Source organism: Amblyomma mixtum, chromosome 1 (genome assembly GCF_055824585.1).
Source record: "Amblyomma mixtum isolate Tamu chromosome 1, ASM5582458v1, whole genome shotgun sequence".
Taxonomy (NCBI): domain Eukaryota; kingdom Metazoa; phylum Arthropoda; class Arachnida; order Ixodida; family Ixodidae; genus Amblyomma; species Amblyomma mixtum.
In genome coordinates this window covers 141,559,953-141,579,122 of record NC_143012.1, presented here as the reverse complement: position 1 = coordinate 141,579,122, position 19,170 = coordinate 141,559,953, and the positions used below count along the sequence as shown (strand labels likewise).

The 19,170-nt window shown below is 48.7% G+C and overlaps 1 pseudogene; it reads right to left on the bottom strand.

The window, feature by feature from the left end:
* Positions 1-6,455: 6,455 nt before the first annotated feature.
* The window catches only part of LOC149367767 (uncharacterized), a 116,839-nt pseudogene continuing 104,124 nt past the window's right edge, over positions 6,456-19,170 (bottom strand).

Sequence of the window (19,170 nt, the reverse complement as noted above, 5' to 3'; positions counted from 1 at the left end):
TGGTGAGTTCGCTGCTGAAGAGTCGGCGATCGAAACGACCTTCGACAGAAGTTAGACGGCATACCCTAGCCTCTACCGCAAACCTTGTATATACAGTATCCGTGGTACAGTATCCGCGTGCCTGTCGAGACTATTGCGGCTGCCGACCATATTTGAAGGGCTCGCGGATACTGTACTCTAACCGAAACCAAGTGTCACGTGAATTGGTGGAAGCTTTTCCTATTCTAGATAAAGGGGAAATTTGTGTAGCGAAACCCTCAGTGAGCTTGCATAAAAATGTGCGGCGTTTCTGCGATATACGCTCGCAAGGCATTACTGATTGATTTTTGCATACGTTGTGGTGATGTATTTCTACTTGCGTTTTCGCTGCTGTGTTAGGGAAGAGGGCACGTGTATTTGGCAAGGTTCTATTCGTTAACCTTTTTATTTATACCTTCCGGGACTTGTTGAGCATGTACGGTTTTATCTTGCTTATAAATATATTGCCTTCTGAAGCAAGAGATCACTGCTTAGTCAGTGCTGTGCTTGTCTCGTATCTACTCGTCCGTCCTCCATCACGCCGTTTTTCAATATGGCAATTCCGTCTCCAGCCCACCTTTATACTGCTGTATTAACGAACAACGTCCGCGAGGAAGAGCAACAAACGCTTGGCGCCCCGCAAAAGACGATACGCACAGCGGAGCCCGCTGCCATGAAGCACGCCGCCGCCGTGCGCGGTCAGTAGTGCCCCGTCAACCTGCCCCAGACGCGTTATGTAGCACCCCATCGAACGCAACCACCCGCGCGTCCAACCACCCGCGCGACGGAAAACACACATCTGGAGAACATGCAATGAGCGCCGCCGCTGAGCCGCATTCCTCGGCACTGCCTCTGCTGAGGAATGGACGCCCGCAGCATCTCATTTGATGCCCCACTGCCCCACCCCCGCCAACGACCACGCGAGATCGACGACTACATACGTGAAGTAGAGCTTATGCCATCGAGTGACCTGTTCCGAATTTCATCGCCGCCCACACCATGCTTTTTCGTTGCAGGCAGGAGTTACGAAGGGGATATTGGAAGAAAGTCGGGCCGCGCCCCGAAGGGGAAACTAAAGAAAGCAACCTCCGGAGGTGAGGTTGCTGGCCGACCAATATTCTCTAGTGCCGACGACCAAATGCATCGCCCCATCCACTACGACGACTACGCGAACGAAGTGCAGCCCGAAAGTGGCCGGACGCAGCTTCGAGATGACAATGCTGGCATGCAAACCGACATCGACGTGCCCGACCCGCCGAAGCCGTTATCTCCCCAGAGACGTACAGTCTTTGTCAAAAGTAACCAGGCTGCATGGTTTGCTTCTAGCTTGTATAGTGGAGCCCTTGTGACTCTCCTAAACATCAAAAGTTGTTGGAAGGTAAGAAGACCCCCCGTCCTTACTTTTAACAGCCATTTCAGCTTCAGGGAAGCTGTACGGGTTACACTGTACGAGCTAGAAGCAAACCATGCAGCCTGGTTACTTTTGACAAAGACTGTACATGTAGTTCGAAGGAGTGACCTTCCGACCTGGCAGTTCCTACTGACGGCTCCAAGTTACTGCTGTGGTTGACATGGCAGCACACTATTTGGTAATGAAGAGAACATTCGCTGCGTAGCTCAGGAAAGTCACGCGCTCTTGGGACGGCCCACGAATCCGCACAGCAGAAGACTGCTTTATTACACCATCTTAAGGAAGCACGCCGCGACTGACCGTCAGCGGACATACCTATCTTGTCACCTTCGTAGAGCTATAGCGATGTTCCCACGGCGTCATACTGGGCATGGATTTCCTTAGTGAGCACCAGACGATAATTGACTATCAATCCAACCTTCTCAGGCTTTCGACGAACGAAGCCATTCTTCGGTGATGATCCTGAAACATTACGTTCCGCTGAGTGCCCTGATGAACAAGTAAGCAACCGACCCAGCTCAAACGTCATGGTCACTGTAGGTGCAAGGAAAGCCGAGAAAATTGACGCCATATTCGAAGGCAACTGGAGTTGCTTCTCGACCGAGGAATCGACATCACAAGGGGTAACTAATTTCCGCAATGGCAAGCAATGACGGCAATGATGGCAATGACAAATTCAGCTATGAATACCGGCCCGTCAACAGAGCAACCACGACTGCATTCTTAGACGATCTATTCGGCCTTCGAGACGACTAGGTCCTCTCCATTGGAATCTCTGAAGATTCACCTAAGGAAGATCGCACGCGATACTCCGGCATCAACCAAGCGGTGCCCGGTGAAAGACAAGACCAGATCTGCAGTCTCCTTCAGAGCTAAAGTTTTTTTTTGCTTATTCAAAGGCGTGACGAATATCGGTTGCAAAGCATCGCATTATAACCGGTGAAGACACCCACTTCCTGCCCCATAGCCCCTACCGTGTCTCGACGTGCAAAAGTCAACTCATCCGGAACCAAGTGGAAGAAATGCTTCGCGCCAACGTCATCCATCTATCGGACGCCCCTGGGCAGCCCACGTAGTTCATGTGAAGATGGACGGTAATCTCCGGTTTTGCGTGAACAGCGTACTGAAGAAAGATGTCTACCTTCTAATAGACTCAAAAGAAAACATTCGACAGAAGTCTGTCTGGTTGGGAAATTTAATGTTAGGAGAAGGTAAGTGACGCCAACCAAGTAAAATACAGGAAAAACACGACGTTTCGGGACCGGCTCGGCCCCTTCTTCACGGTGTGACTACGGGCGAGCGCAGCTTGGCTTTTTAAGCCCCTGTGTGGAGGACCTGCGGGTCAATGGCCGCAGCCCATGGACGTAGGATGAGGGGAGAGTCCCCAGGGAACGATTAACATTCTCTCGTGTTTGCTGTATGTGCCACGACTCGAGTAGAAGCCTCCTGCGTGGGTTAGCTTCCGTTTCCAATACAATGGTGCTGTCGAAGTCAATTGGGTGGTCACACCCTTCACAGTGTTCGGCCACGGCGCTGCGTTGACGATTCATGTGACGGACGTCCGCTTTGTGTTGGTTCATCCTTTCCGCGAAGTTCTTCGTTTCCCCTATGTACGACGCCGGGCATACGGAACACGGAATTTTGTACACGACGCCCTGGGCCTTTTCTCTGGGCTGCCGGTTTTTTGGGCGGGGGAGAAGGCGACCGATAGTGCTGGTCGGTTTGTGCGTTGTCAGCACCCCTTCTTTTCCGAGAATGCGACCGAGCGTCTCGCTCACGCCTCTCACGTAGGGGATGCAAACACGTTTCCGCTTCTGGCATGCGTCTGAGGAAATAATAGACCGGATTTTGTTTTGCCTTTCTTGTTTCCTGATGATGCGCCGGATGAATGAGCTTGGGTAGCCGTTCTTTTGGAGGTCAGAAATGACTCGGTTCTTCTCCTTCCTTTTATCTTCACTTGAGGAACATATGGAGTCGGCTCTCTTCAGTAATGACGTCACGACAGATGCTTTGTGCGGGATGGGATGGTTCGAATCGAAATGTAGGTACCGTCCTGTGTGGGTTGGCTTCCTGTGCACCGAGGACTGCAGGCCTTTGTCGTGCCTTGTAAGTAGGACATCCAGAAAAGGCAGGCTGCCCTGCTGTTCATGTTCAACAGTAAATTGTATGGCCGGTTCAACTGAATTTAGATGACTCTGGAGGTTTTCTATCTCTGAGGTTTTCACCACACAAAAGCCTACAACGGAGAATTTTTCAAGCAAACAACCGGAACTGCTATGGGGGCATCAATTTCAGTCACAGTGGCTAACCTAACCATGGAAGACGTCGAAAGCCGGGCCCTCTCCTCCTTTAATCCCAAGCCAAAGTTATTCCTCCGTTATGTAGACGACTGCTTTTGTGTGGTGAAAACCTCAGAGATAGAAAACCTCCAGAGTCATCTAAATTCAGTTGAACCGGCCATACAATTTACTGTTGAACATGAACAGCAGGGCAGCCTGCCTTTTCTGGATGTCCTACTTACAAGGCACGACAAAGGCCTGCAGTCCTCGGTGCACAGGAAGCCAACCCACACAGGACGGTACCTACATTTCGATTCGAACCATCCCATCCCGCACAAAGCATCTGTCGTGACGTCATTACTGAAGAGAGCCGACTCCATATGTTCCTCAAGTGAAGATAAAAGGAAGGAGAAGAACCGAGTCATTTCTGACCTCCAAAAGAACGGCTACCCAAGCTCATTCATCCGGCGCATCATCAGGAAACAAGAAAGGCAAAACAAAATCCGGTCTATTATTTCCTCAGACGCATGCCAGAAGCGGAAACGTGTTTGCATCCCCTACGTGAGAGGCGTGAGCGAGACGCTCGGTCGCATTCTCGGAAAAGAAGGGGTGCTGACAACGCACAAACCGACCAGCACTATCGGTCGCCTTCTCCCCCGCCCAAAAAACCGGCAGCCCAGAGAAAAGGCCCAGGGCGTCGTGTACAAAATTCCGTGTTCCGTATGCCCGGCGTCGTACATAGGGGAAACGAAGAACTTCGCGGAAAGGATGAACCAACACAAAGCGGACGTCCGTCACATGAATCGTCAACGCAGCGCCGTGGCCGAACACTGTGAAGGGTGTGACCACCCAATTGACTTCGACAGCACCATTGTATTGGAAACGGAAGCTAACCCACGCAGGAGGCTTCTACTCGAGTCGTGGCACATACAGCAAACACGAGAGAATGTTAATCGTTCCCTGGGGACTCTCCCCTCATCCTACGTCCATGGGCTGCGGCCATTGACCCGCAGGTCCTCCACACAGGGGCTTAAAAAGCCAAGCTGCGCTCGCCCGTAGTCACACCGTGAAGAAGGGGCCGAGCCGGTCCCGAAACGTCGTGTTTTTCCTGTATTTTACTTGGTTGGCGTCACTTACCTTCTCCTAACTACCTTCTAATGCACATCGATGATGCCTTAGAGCGCCTCGGCGCCAAATACTTCTTGTGCACTGACCTAAACAGCGGGTAATGGCAGTTAGAGGTCGATGAAAGGGACCAAGAGAACACTGCCTTTATCCCGTCTGACGGCCTCTGCAAATTCAGGATAATGTCATTTGTACTTTGATCAGCTCCAGCAACGTTCCATTGTGTAACGGACACAGTACTAGCAAGCATGAAGTGGCCAACTTGTCTCGTATACTTACATTACGTTGTTTTCCCCCTCGACCTTTCACGGTAATCTGAAAAGGCTTCAAACCGTGCTCGAGGCAATCAAGTCATCAGAGCTCACCCTGAAACCAGAGAATTGCCACTTCGCCCGTTATGGGCCACATCTCAAGCAGCCGTAAAATACACCAGGACCCGAGGAATACCGCTGTTGTCACAGTTTACACAGTCGACTGACACGGAAGCTATGCGAAGATTCCTGGGGCTGTGCGCGTATTACATAACTTTGTAAAGGGCTTCGCGCATCACCGGGCCCTTGAGTGCCATTGAAGTGGGAAGTTCCCGCAGCCTGAAGCATTCCAGGAACTTATGCGTTATAAATAAGGAAGTACTTAATCATCCACATCCTTTCCGAGAGCAGCCTTACGGCTACAATTCGTCCAGGTCCAGGGTTCAAATTCGGAACTCTGGTCCTCAATGTGTCGTCATGACTTCTTGGCCGATCAACGGCGACGGCTCGCTCCACGGCGTGTCCTTAAGCGCAGGACGGTTATATCTACTATAAAATGCAATTCGCGCTTGTTGTTGGTTTATTTGCGTTCGATATTCGAATATACAGCATGAAAAACTATAGGATGCCGTTGCCAGCCCGATTTTCAAAATAAGTGCTTCAGTGTCTGTTTAAGAGGGCGGTAATGTCGAGAAGATAATTTAAAAAAACTTCTGTTTGGGCTAGATGGTGCATAGCTTATTTTGAAACGAATTCAAACGCACAACACGCACACAAGAAAGGAAAGACACAGGACAGGCGCTATCCTGTGCTGTCCTGTGTCTTTCCTGTGCCTGTTCTGTGTGTTTCCTCTCTTTTTTGCGTGTTGTTGTGCGTTAGAATTCATTTCAAAATGTCAAGAAGCATTGTTTTTTGTTCACGCTCAAGGCCCCCGACAAGCGCCTTAATAACTTTGTTTGTGACGCGAGATACGACTGGATTTATCTCCAATTCGCAACCGCTGCACGACTTCGCTAGGATTGATGTCAGGACACCCATCTATCTACTCTTGTAAAGCAAAAAATGCCCAAGAGATAGCCTTCTGGCGGAACTTAAGTATGCCTTCAAATTTTTCATTATCTTCTGTTACAACTTTTTCTAGTATGGGCTATTGTCAGTACTTTAAAATGAGCAAAGTGTAGCCGCCAATTTCAATTTATTTGAGTGGGACACTGTCAGTAAGTAAAAGCGGTGAAATTTAGTAGCACACTGCTGCTGATTTTGGACAAAGAGAAATTCTTGTTTGCGGAGAGATCAGAACCCGTATTGTTCATCTGCAAGCATTCTCACCTCCCCCACCCCTTTTCCTTTTGCGTCCCGACCCCGGACCTCTCAGTTCTTGACCTTGCGCCTGCACCTCCGGATAGGAGCGGCCCTCCTGATGGCAACGCCGTCGCGTGGCCTCACTTCCACCTCCTCGTCCAAGATGTCGCCGACCTTCAGATAGGAGCGGATGTGCTCCAGCACGTAATAGCCCAGTCTGTCGAGCTGACGCCTTTCCGCGGCGCCCTCTTCTAGGCCTTGGGGACGGTTGCACACCAGTTCCTCTTTCACGATGCCAGCCAGCTGCCAGAACTGCGCCCAAGGGAGAAACGCGCATGGCTATCAGGTGCACGACGTTTTTAGTGGTTGGGCGCACTACGCTGGAGTTAATGTACATAATCTTCGTCATCATCATTCGGACGACGACCATTGCAGGATATAGGCATGTCCCATATCTCTGCAGTAACCCTGTCCTGTGCCAGATGTAGGCATCTTAAACCCGTTGAATTACAGGTCTGGCCGCGCCACCTTAGTCAGTTGATCCACAGCCGCAGTGTACTGAGGACCGATGGTTAATTGGTGCATTCGTATAGGAGGTTGTGTCCAAGTATTGCACCATGGTGGCCAGACCTTGTTCTGGTGAGGGAGTGCCTTTTGGGCTCTGGTCACAAAGATCAGGCGGCGCCCCTGGACTGGTTATGCAATTCGGTCAGGAGGCGGATTTTTATTTTATCCGGCGAAGAATTGCGCGGCGCCCTGATCCGAACGCCGGTCCTCCTGCACGCGATGCGAATACTATACCTTTACGCCATAGAACTGCTAAGCAAGCTAGCTGTAGCAAATATATTTCCTAACTGTGCCCTGACAGAGAGGTAACGGAAAGATGCAAATGGGCGTCGAATATCGACTGAAATATCACTGCGAGTAATGCATTTCGTACATATTGAGCTAATCGAATTCGTACTTCTGGACTCAGCCATGTTCCTACTGTCGTGCAGTTGCAGCGTTTAATTTAGCGGGTTTCACAGGAGTATCTTAGTGCGCAAGTTAAAGCGCATGTGCGCCGTATGAACCTTGAAACAAAAACTTATTGAGCGCCTAATTTAACCTTAGGAGAGTACAGCAGCAGTGTTAGAGAGTCCTTCAGCTTACTTTGCATTTCATTCCATCCCTTTTGAATTCGCTCTCGTTACCTCGCTCAACTGGTCGAGAGGGAGCTCCTCCGCGGCGCAGGGGTAGCGCCCTCGGCTCCCGACACCGGGTAGGAAGTTTGTATTTCACGTTTCGACGACTGAATTTGTTTAATACGCAAGTAATTTGCTATAATGTGAAAAAGCCTTTGGTAACTAATATTTGTAATGAGGACCGTTATAACATATTACTACCTCATAAACGCAAGAAAACCTACAAATACCATGTCTGACTTCACACCTGTGAGCTGCACACAAAAATAAGGCACCTGAAGCGCCCTGATAGTACCATTCTGAAGCGATAGCTTCACTCTGCTAGGCAAAGCCGGGTATCGCCGTGTGTGCGCATGTGGGCATGGCTCTGGCAGGTGGTACCCAGAGAGCAACCTGGGAGGCAGGTGGGCCACCTTGGTCACGTGACTTGCGGCGCCATCACAAACTGCCCACCGCGGCAGGTGGCAGTTAAATTAATGACTGGTTGCTCGTGGAGATCAACCTAGGCCTCACAAGGCGCACCGCTGGGAGCTCCTGCCATCGAAGGAGGAGAGGCGCATCGCTTAACCGCTGCACTATACTGTGCCGTGAGTGGTACGAGGAGTACAAGGAATTCATGAATGTCAAGTGGAGAATGATATATTGCATATACGGGAATTAACCCACTGCGCTATCACGCCATGCCCTTAAGGCTGAGCTTAAGTGTCTCCTCCTTGTTTGATGTGTTCTGTAATTTTCTTTATCTTTAAGAGTTCGTATAAAATAAACTTCTCGGGCAACAAAATTAGTTGATAGTTTGCGCCGTGTGTGTGGTTGGGGTTTTCACTTTCGGTATTGTTCGTACCCATGAGTAGCGCATTAAGAAGTCAATCGTTATCGCAATTTATGCAACTCCTTTGAAACGCCCCAAGCTTTCCATGTGAATGGCGTCACTCACCGCGTAACACCTAGACGCCACCCCACTAGACAAATGACGTATGTGTGACTTATGACGTATGACTTTTTTGCTAATCCAAATTATCGTCACACCACAGGATCCCGTGCATTCTGCGCAGTTGGAACTTAGGTTAAATGTTTAGGGGAATCTCCCAAGTTGGAGTGGACTTCTAATAAGGGAGTAATTACTCACTGTCACGCACGTAAGCGAAGCCTTGCGACTACAAAGGAAATCTATACAGCTTCCACAGCTTCCCTTTCGTGTTGGATTCGTCTAGGACTTTTTCTTTAACTACGAAGTTTCTATGAAAGCCGTTCAACTTTCCTTTGTAGCCGTAAGGATGCGCTCAGGAATCCACGTCAAATGCAGCCGTTGTGAAGCCGAGCGTGGTGGCAGCTGCCGTCGCTGATTGGTGGGTCCAGAGTGTGATGTCACGCATTATGTGATCCGGTGCAAGCGTCAGTCGTCAACTGAGCTTGGATACGTACGGTGACGAGGCCATATATGCTATGGCTTTGACGCACTTAATGGAATTAAGTATCCCCCCTCCCCCACCCCCCTAAATTTTGACGAAACCAATGTAAGAATCCTAACACAAATGCCTAAAACTTTTCCGGGTGGTAAGAGAATGATCTATCCGAAGCCTTCGTTCACTTTTTCAGTCGAGCTAAACGAGACCTACTATCAGCAGAATGAAAAAAAAAATAATTCGGCAGAGTGACTTTGGCTGCTGTCTTAAAGTCTGAAGCTACGAGAGGTTTTGCTGTCGATAGTGCATGTAGGGGAACGCTCTCGGTTTTTCATGCCTATCAATGTTCTCGATATCAGTTGCTAAGCCGGCGAGTAGATGTATTTGAGGTTTTTTTTCAATCGTGAGAAATGTGTAGGGAGGGTAGCACAGTCTTTTTAGGCTAAGCACCTCGTTTGCGAAGCTGCCTCCGACCACGTCGCCGCAAGGTTGCGATGATACCATTTGCGAGCAGTAGCCAACTATACTGTGTTTGATGGCGATTTAGTAACAAATTAACAGGCCAGGAGAAATAAAGCCAGCTGAAAGGAGAATAACTAAAACAAAGGTGTGCCTCAAGCGACTGCAGTTCGTCACTGTATGGCGTTTCAGAGGTATATTTTTAGCAGCTTCCGATTTCGCTCAATGTGTTAACATTACCCCGGGAATTCGTGAAGTCCAAAGGACAAACGAAGAGCAGGCTGCTCTCGCCCCATCTAAATAGTTTTAATGCGAAAGGATTATTAGTCCCATCACTAGAAAAGCCGGAGGCGCATGCGTGTGTGAGTGCATGCGGCACATACTAGCAAATGTTACCGAATATCCCAGCGATAGCAAGAAAAATAGGCAGACGAAATCAAGCGGCCCTTTGACGCACACATGAGGCCGAGCACCACCCCTTCACGCAGTTCTATACATGTCGCTCTTCCACATACACTCGCCACTGCCCAACCTCCAGGTGGCGCCAGCTTTCCCGACATCCGCAGTGCGAAATTGCAAAGGAATCATTTGTCGTACAGCGCTCCGGGTAGTGTCATACTGACTGCTTCATTCCAAGGAATTTAAAAGTTGCCATAGTTAAAAAACTACAAAAAAGTGGTTCGCTAAAGGCTATTGACAATTATAGGCCTATTTTAATTCTACCTGCGATTGCGCAGATTCTCGAAAAGCACCTATTCCGAGTTATGTGCAGTTTTGTTCTCATGAATTATATCCTATCAGAGGCACAGCTTGGTTTCATTGAAGGTAAATGAACGTTTTGTTTATTAGAAAGTTTTACTGATATCATTTACTCATAGTTCGATAATGATGTATTCGTAGGGTTATCCGTTTTCGGGTTTTATATTTTTTCAAATTCAGGGGGTAAAAATCGGGCATTTTTTTCTTGTCTTGATAATAGCGGAGAAATCGGGTTTTTCGTGGAAAAACTCCGAAACTCGGGTTTTATCGGGTTAAATTTGCAAACTAATAGTTGCATGCGCAACACCTCGGTTTCCATCCAAGACCTGTCTGGTCTCTGCAGGTACCTTAGCTGAGAGAACGTTCGCTCAACGTCGCAGCTGCCATTAGCTAGGCACAAAAATGACAACGCTGCATTTGCTAGCTTTGGGTAACGCGCAGTTGCGTTGTTCCAATAGTCCATCACTTCAGCACCTTCATTTGTGGGGCTTGCTTCCAGCAAGTACTGGTTTAACTCCTCGCGAAGCGAGCCCACATCGTCCCTCACGGAAACAGAGGTCGGAAGTCATCAAACGACTGACTCAGCAGCCGCTTCTGGAACAGATCTAGTACGGCCTCCAGTTTCCATAATGTCAACTGGTTTTCTTCTTTGTCTGAGACGTTCCGTTTCAAAGTGCAGTCCCAATATATAGAGATTTTGGCACAAAACTCTTCACAACAAGTTTTTCTAACATGGCACTGCTCATCTAATATGCCAATGCTCTTAGGTACCATAGACAAAGCACCTTTCGCCCGATAACTTTTACCGATCATCGTGGAAAGCTCGTTGACAGTCTGCTGTAGCTTGACGTTTACGAGGTGATCGAAGCATGGCATGAGGAGTTTTCCGCTTTCAAACGTTTTCTGGACATCTAAAAGAGGCTGGAGGCACAGCAATTCCGTGGGCACAATTGTTTCAGAAATCGGAAAAAATCGGGTTTTAGCCGATATTTTAGGAAGACGTTCGGGGTGCAAAAATCGGGTAAAATCGGGTTTTACCCGAAAACAAACAACCCTATGTATTCGCATGTGGTCTGTTTTTGAACTCCAGCGAACCTTTCAGATGTGACCGTCATGAACTACTGCTAAAAGAACTTATGTCATGGGTTTGAGGGGTCCGTTCTAGGATCTGCTGAAATACTTTTGCTAATCGGGCCCAAGTTGACGAAATAGGCGGGCATCGAAGTACAGAGTCACTTTTGTCGGCGGGTGTTTCACAGAGCTCTGATTTATCACCTTTGCTTTTCAATTTAGTTATGAATGATATATCAAATGCTGTAGCAGAATGATCCCTTTTATAATACGCCGATCACAAGCTTTTGTTGTTTTGTTGTCAACAAATGTTTCGGTGGGCCATGGATGCTCCTAGAACGGATGTGGTGCATGTTATGGGATGGTTTTTAAACCATTCTATTTTAATTAATCAACAAGAAACTAAGCTCGTCTGTTTTCACAATCCCCTTGTTGAACCTGTGTTTTATATTTTTCACACTGTCTTAATTGTTGTTGCATTCCTATTAATTTCGCAAATAGTGTCAAATATCTGGGTATGCTTTTTGACAAAGATATGTCTTGGAACAGTCATCTTATCTTAGTATGTAACAAGCTTCATGCACCGATATTTATTACCTTTCCAGACTCGCAAACGTATTGCACACTCCCTCATTTATGGTATCCTCATATATGGAGTCTGCGTTTTATGACTGCTCAAAAACTCGGCGAATGAAATAAAATGCAATACTAAGTAACATCCTTCGATCCGTGGCATAAAACATGGACGGCTCACCTGACTGTAATTTATTTTAGTTTTTACAAGTGCCCTCTTTGATGCCCTCTTTTATGATGCAGTTATTCGTGCTCGCTTTTAGTAAAGTGAATATTTGGTTCCTTTCATTCCTGTTCGTTCTTTTCTACATCACCCTCGTTTTACGGTACCCCACTGCTACACTCATCATGGCCGCTTCAAACCTGATTATAACGCCGCCGCGGTGGCTCAGTGGCTATGGTGCTCGGCTGCTGGCCCGAAAAACGCGGGTTCGATCCCGGCCGCAGCGGCTGAATTTCTTTGGAGGTGAAATTGGAGGCCCGTGTACTGTGCGATGTCAGTGCACGTTAAAGAACCCCAGGTGGTCGAAATTTCCGGAGCCCTCCACTACGGCGTCTCTCATAGCCTTAGTCGCTTTTTGACGTTAAACCCCATAAACCAACCAACCAACCAACCAATCCTGATTATACACCCAAAATTTTTTATTCTCTGCCTGATTATATCTTTTCAGTTTTTCGCCATCACAATTAAAGCATTTCTTAAAAACTCTTGTGCCGGTAACTTAAGCTGTTTCTTTGTTCGTGTTTTGTTATTAAGGTTACTTTTGTTTGCTTGTTTTGCCGCGAATGTATTGCAGAATCTGTAATTCGCCGACAGCTGGGTGCTGCCCTAGAGGCCTTTACGGCTTGGGCAGAGCTGTCTTAAATATGTAAAGATGTTTTTTGAAAAATAAAAGTGTTTATTATTATTATTACTGTTATTGTTATTATTATTACACAAAATCTTCTTGCATGTAGCTTGCATCTGCTAGTCAAGTTGGAGGTCAGCTTGCTACAGGGATTCGAGCCGACGACATAGGAACCTCGTACTTTATGCCTTTCCAGAGTTTCGTGTAAAAATTGTGATGCAACCTTTCGTCGTACGCCGTTTCAGATACTGTCATACGCGCTTGCTTTCGCATTCCCACACGCAATTAGTGTTCAACTGACTGCACGCTATTGCGATTTTCGCCACCTAGAGGGGACGGTTCAATCGGTACAATATGGCTACCCTGTGTAGCATCGTCTCGTGTCAGCATAGGTGGAATCGCTCTCTCACGGCAACGTAGCTCTTTTGTAGCGAAAGAGCTACCCTAGGCTAGCAGAAGCGCGTTTCGCGGTGCATGCCAAAGGCCACAACTGCGCATGCGCCGTTACCAAGGCAACCAGTTGCTCTGGAGCCAAAAGTGTGCGCCGCGCGCCGGCGCTCCGCTGAGTTCCGATCACTTCGCTATGCGACTAACTGCGCATGCGGAGAGCCACGCCGCGTAGCTGGGATATAAGCCGGAAACGATGCGCTCGCTCCTCAGACGCGCACCATAGAAGAAGGAGAGCGGTCGTGCTCCTCACGGCAGCAGTACAGGCTGCGTGAAATTGAGTCTTCCGATCCAGAAGTCGTCGCATGGTACAAGGCCGGCCGACAGCGTGAAAAGAGGCGAGAAAGGCTAAGCGGGCGGCCGAGACGCTTGAAGAACGAGAGGAACGTCTCGCGAAGAGACGCCGCCAAGCGGCTGAACGACAACGACGGCGTGTCGCTACCGAAATGTCAGTAGACGAAATAGCTTTTGCTACGTATATCCTGGCCTAGCTGAGCTGAGCCGGTGCCAATTTTTTCGACGGTGGTGGCAGCCCTGCGTGATGCAAACGGTCTTGTTTGTCAGTGGCGTAAAAGAATAAACGAGAGACAAGAAAATAATTGCTGTCTGTCTTTCGAAAACAGCCACCGTGGAAGCGGAGCGGCAGACGGTGGACTCCTGCTTTGGAGTCAACTTAAAACCAATGTGTGCGTTGTATTGTGCTTCATGGCAGGCAAGCACTTAAGGTCATCATCACGCGCCGAACGAAAAGTTCGTTTCCGCAAAATGATTTACCACCTGAAAATGTGTTCGGAAGGTTTCATCATCATCATCATCATCAGCCTGACCACGCCCACTGCAGGGCAAAGGCCTCTCCCTTGTCTCTCCAATAACCCTGTCCTTTGTCAGCTGCGGCCACTGTATCGCCGCGAACTTCTTAATCTCATCCGCCCACCTAACTTTCTGCCGTCCTCTGCTACGTTTGCCTTCACTTGGAATCCCCTCCGTTACCATTAAGGTCCAGCGGATATCTTGTCTTCGCATTACATGCCCTGCCCAAGCCCATTTCTTCCTCTTGATTTCAACTAGGATATCATTAAGCCTCGTTTGTTCTCTCACCCACTCCGCCCTCTTCCGATCTGTTAACGTTACACCTATCATTTTTCTTTCCATAGCTCGCTGCGTTGTCCTTAACTTAAGCTGAACTCTCTTCGTAAGCCTCCACGTTTCTTCCCCGTAGGTGAGTACCGGTAAGATACAGCTGTTGTATACTTTTCTCTTGAGGGATATTGCTACAGAAGGTTTAGTGCCTTCAAAACCATAAAAACAGATAAATTACAACTGCTTTATCTTGAATGATTAACCTAGGGTGTAACGGGGGGTGTTCATAAAATTGTGGGAAATCTTTTTCTTTTGTCTCTCTAGGTTTCTGCATGAAAATAAAATGTGGTTTGCGTTCACCACATATCTCCATAATTCACATGTGGGTTTACATTTGTCTGTAAAGCTAAAGCCTGGTGTAAGATATGTGAGCCCACTGCGTATACGACCTAATATCGCTTCATACATTCTTTATATTGCATGCTTATTTTCCTGATTTCTTTGTTGCGAGCTAGTGCAGAGCTTATGTCTGCTATTTCAATGCCATCAATTACTACACGGCTCGGGACCCAGCAAAAGTTTTCGTTATGATGTTGCGTTGCTAACCTTGTTATATTCTTTACCATATATCACAAACTTAGGGTTTTAATGCATTGTCTGGAGTGTAATCCTCTTAGTAGGCTGAAAAAACCAGGTCAAATAATGGTCTTGATGCTTTCGTTGCATAATTCCGAACAGCCGCAAAGAGAACATGATATTCGGCTGTAAAAATCACTGCACACTGCGCAACTTTCGATACACGCGTTTTAAACTCAGTGTAGCTGCAATATTGTTCTTTTAGTACGAGATTTTTAACATCATGTGTTCTGTCGGCGTTTTTTCTTGGTGAAAGGCGTAAGTAAACCTGAGACCACAGACATTGGGAGAAATACATAATGGGTGGTCGTGGCTCTGCGCAGTACCAGGTAATTTGTCCAATATGCCGAGGCTGCGGCACATCTCATCAAACCACGAAAGTGGTGGCCTCCTTGCTTGGATTATATTTGTGGATGTCATTCCAGGCGAACAAAAGTAATCATTGGATAATAAAGGCATTTTGCTCGTGGTGTTATGTTGAGAACGTAGGCAGAAACGAGTGCAGTTCGCATATTTTCTAGCAAAGGCTTATTTCCAATAAAGAAGTGAAAAATATAAGAATGAAACTGAATCGGAATGAAAGTATTCTATCACCTCCGCTCTCCGTGGATAAAAAAGTGAGGTGACACCATACATGCATGCCGTAATATGGCCTGCCACTATACAGCGTGACGACACTTTTAGAGCTTGAAATGTGCCCTTTAGTCATATGTTCTCATAAATGTTTGTCGACAAATAGCGCCTTGTGTTTACATAGGCCCTTCGTTTCAGGGCAGAAAACCTTTTCTGGGATTATAGGCTCGCGCCCTCGTAACAAATGCACTCATTATATTGCACGCGTTCTACTAAGCCATCTGCTCCAATTTTCACCGTCTGTTTCTGGCACCACCAAACTCATGCAATGACACTTTGCTGCTTTTCAGTACCGTTATCGTGCAAGCATCTATTTAAGGCACTCTTAACGTAGATTTCAACAGCAAATCTCCGGCAGCAGTATGTGCAAGTGCCGGCGAACTACATAAACTACGGAGCAAACTACGTGCTACCGCGCTGCCGATCTTTCGTGTACTAGCTGGCGGCGCTACCGTAGTGTGGCGTTGATTTCGTGAAAATATCCCATACTTCGCAAGCTATTCGAAATCGAATGTCGAAAGCGGACGTCATTGCTCGCAAATCTCAAAACCTTTGGGTATAGTCGAAACAAAGCTGCAGACTGCAGCATCAAGGTGCTTACTTTTAGTTTTGCTTAAATTTATGGGGTTTGATGTGCAAAAACGAGTCAGACAATGAGGAACGCCGTAGTGCAGGACTCCAGATAATTTCAGCCACCTGCAGGGATCTTTAACGGTGGTTTGCTTTATGGGGTTTAACGTCCCAAAGCGACTAAGGCTATGAGAGACGCCGTAGTGGAAGGCTCCGGAAATTTCGACCACCTGGGGTACTTTAACGTGCACTGACATCGCACAGTACACGGGCCTCTAGCATTTCGCCTCCATCTAAGTGCGACCGTCGGAGCACGATGTATACACACCGAATGTGACCGACGCGACCTCTCTGTCGAGGGTCCGCAAGATCGGCATTCTGCACGGGCTTACCTCGTTCTGGAGCCGCCTGGCCCCCTCTCGGATGCTCAGCGCGGCATCTGCCTCGCTGAGGGACCCAATGCGCTGGACAGCCGTGGAGAGGCGCGGATGCCACGAGACCACCTCGAAGGCCACCGCAGCGCGCTTCATAGAAGAGCCGAGGACGAAAGCAGCCGCGCACTCGAAGAGTGCGTAGTTGCGCCGAACCTGCGAGGGTACAAAGGCGATGGCACTCATTCCCACACGCACGATTTGATAGACAATCGGTGCAGGCAAGGTGCCGGCTATGCCCAAAAGCGGAGGATGATCACTGTTGTGTTGTGTTGTGTTTAGTGGCACATAAGCATCAAAGACTGATGCTCACTTGGTCAGGGATGCAAAGCGGTGGAAACAGCGTCCCCACGGCGTAGCACGGCGTAGGCGCCAATTCATGTGACTGCCTGTCGGCGAGCGGGAACGGTAACCGGAAGGCGTATTGCCAAACCATACCCGGTAGGCGCACTCGAGCAAACGACGCCCAGAAGCGCGATAATGTTTCGTGACGTCACTTATTTCGAAAGCAAAAATGGCTGCTTTATGTGCGGCTGCGGTATTTTCACGCAGTTGCAGACATGTGATCCGAAGGGTCTATGCAAGCCACGGAAATGGCTCGTTTTGTCCTGGGTACTTGCCTCTGAATGCGCAAAGTGCTTCGACTCCAAGCAATATGCGCCGCTGGAGGAAGCATGCTCGCCCCTCGGGTCGAGTCTTCAAACTGACGCGAGACCTACGCAGTGGCGATGCCATGGAGCGTTTATATGTAGCAGTTTGTGGTTATTGCAAGCGTTCCTAATTCCTGCGAGGATCATCGCGCACAGCGGCGAGTAGGAGCTGCTCAGGATGAATTTCCTGTGCGCGCAAGAGCTGCATAGCACAGTTACAAGTGTCCGCTGTTGCGACCCGGGTAGCATGGCCGGACCGGTGAGGGGACGAGGAGGACGGGAAACTGGGTTATGAGGAAGGGAACGCAAACTTTATACAGTTATTTACATTATTTACAAAGAGCGACTGAGAATGACTCTCAGTGGACGGGAACTTCGTCAACCGGAGTCGACGGGAGCTAGCAGGCTTCTCTCGGCCGCACTCACAGCCGAGTGAAATAGGGTTCGGATTCCCCAGATCCCTGGCTGGGGAATAAAGTTCGAAGAGCACTGTCCAATCGGATGGACCGATGTGAACGCTGGTGTTACCACCCACGGCAGGGGCGGTGCTGGCTGTTCCGCTCTCTCGCAGCTCGGTCGATGGGAAGGGGTAGATGCTGACTAATCCAACACGGCTGGAAATGAATCTCCCGCAGTCTACCAGCAGGTGAACAAACGTGCTTCCCCGCCGGATGTCCAGAACACGAGACCTCTGTCGAGGACACAGCCGTCTTCAATTAACAGCCAGCTTGACTGTGCGTAGCACCCTTCCGTCTTTCGGCGACCCGAGGGTACACATTCGGCCTAACTGGCGCCGCCGCGTCGCCGCCGCTTCCGCTGCGGTTGGCGGCTGTCTATGGCCCCGTAAGCCCCCTTCGCATCTTCGGCCTTCGCCGCTGCTGCCGTGGTCACCTCCGCTCAAGGAAGTCCGCTGCCCTAATCCACTTAGGCTAGGAGGGGGGGCATCACAAGCACTACACGTGTCTGCCGCCTTCGCTGCTGCTCGTTGCTGCCTGCTCGGGCCCCCGTGGCCAGAAGTACGATCATGACACCGCGTAGTGAAAGTGATTGCGATCGAAGCGCATTCTTTTCCGTCAAGGCAGCGAAATGTGCTCCTGAGAAAACCCACTACGCACGCCGTATTTTCCGAACGCTGAAATTAATTTGGCTTTCCGCGCTAGTTGCATTCGTTGCAGTGACCGCGACCGAAGCGAGCCCACGACGTTGTTTCCGCAACGTATCCAGCGCCGATCTTGATCAGGATTCGTGTAACTACTATACTTAAAAACTGCCGTGTGTGCGACGTGACCCGATCTTTGCTTCACCGCTGTCGGACCTGTTTTCAGCCGCGACAAAAGCAGCATCGCCGTCTCTGTGCGGCTTGGGGCTCCATACAGCACATTTTGTGATGATGGGTGCTTGGGTCACGACTGGCCGGCGCCAGTGTGTAACAAGCAAAAATGTCGGTGTGCAGTGCAGATGTCTCTTCCGGAGCGTCGTCATTTTTTTTCTTACTTCCTGCGGGCTATGCAGAGCTATGTATGCAATAAGTATTTGCGTGAAGAACTGGTGACTAAAAGCAACTTCCTCTGCATGATGATGGGCTGAGCCAGATTAGTAGTTTTCGGTTCAGGTAGTGACAACATGGGACCGCCAGATTAGGAACTTGCAGTATAAACAAGTATCGCCGCAATTAAACCGCGCCTGCTTCACAGTCTACAAATCCCTAATACGTACTAACGATGTAACTTTTACATGAGATTTCGACTTGATTTTATTGGTTATGGTTTATTGGGGGTTTAACGTCCTGAAGAGACTCAGGCTATTAGGGACGCCGTACTGAAGATCTCCAGAAATTTCGATCACCTGCGGTTCTCTAACGTGCTATGACAACGCACAGTACACGGGCCTCTAGAATTTTGCCTTTATCCAAATTCGACCGCTGCGGCCAGGATCGAACCAGCGTCTTTAGAATCAGCAGCCGAGTGCCATAAATCACTGGGCCACCGTGGCGGCTGACTTGACTTTATGCCAAAAAAAAATATGACAGCAGCTTAT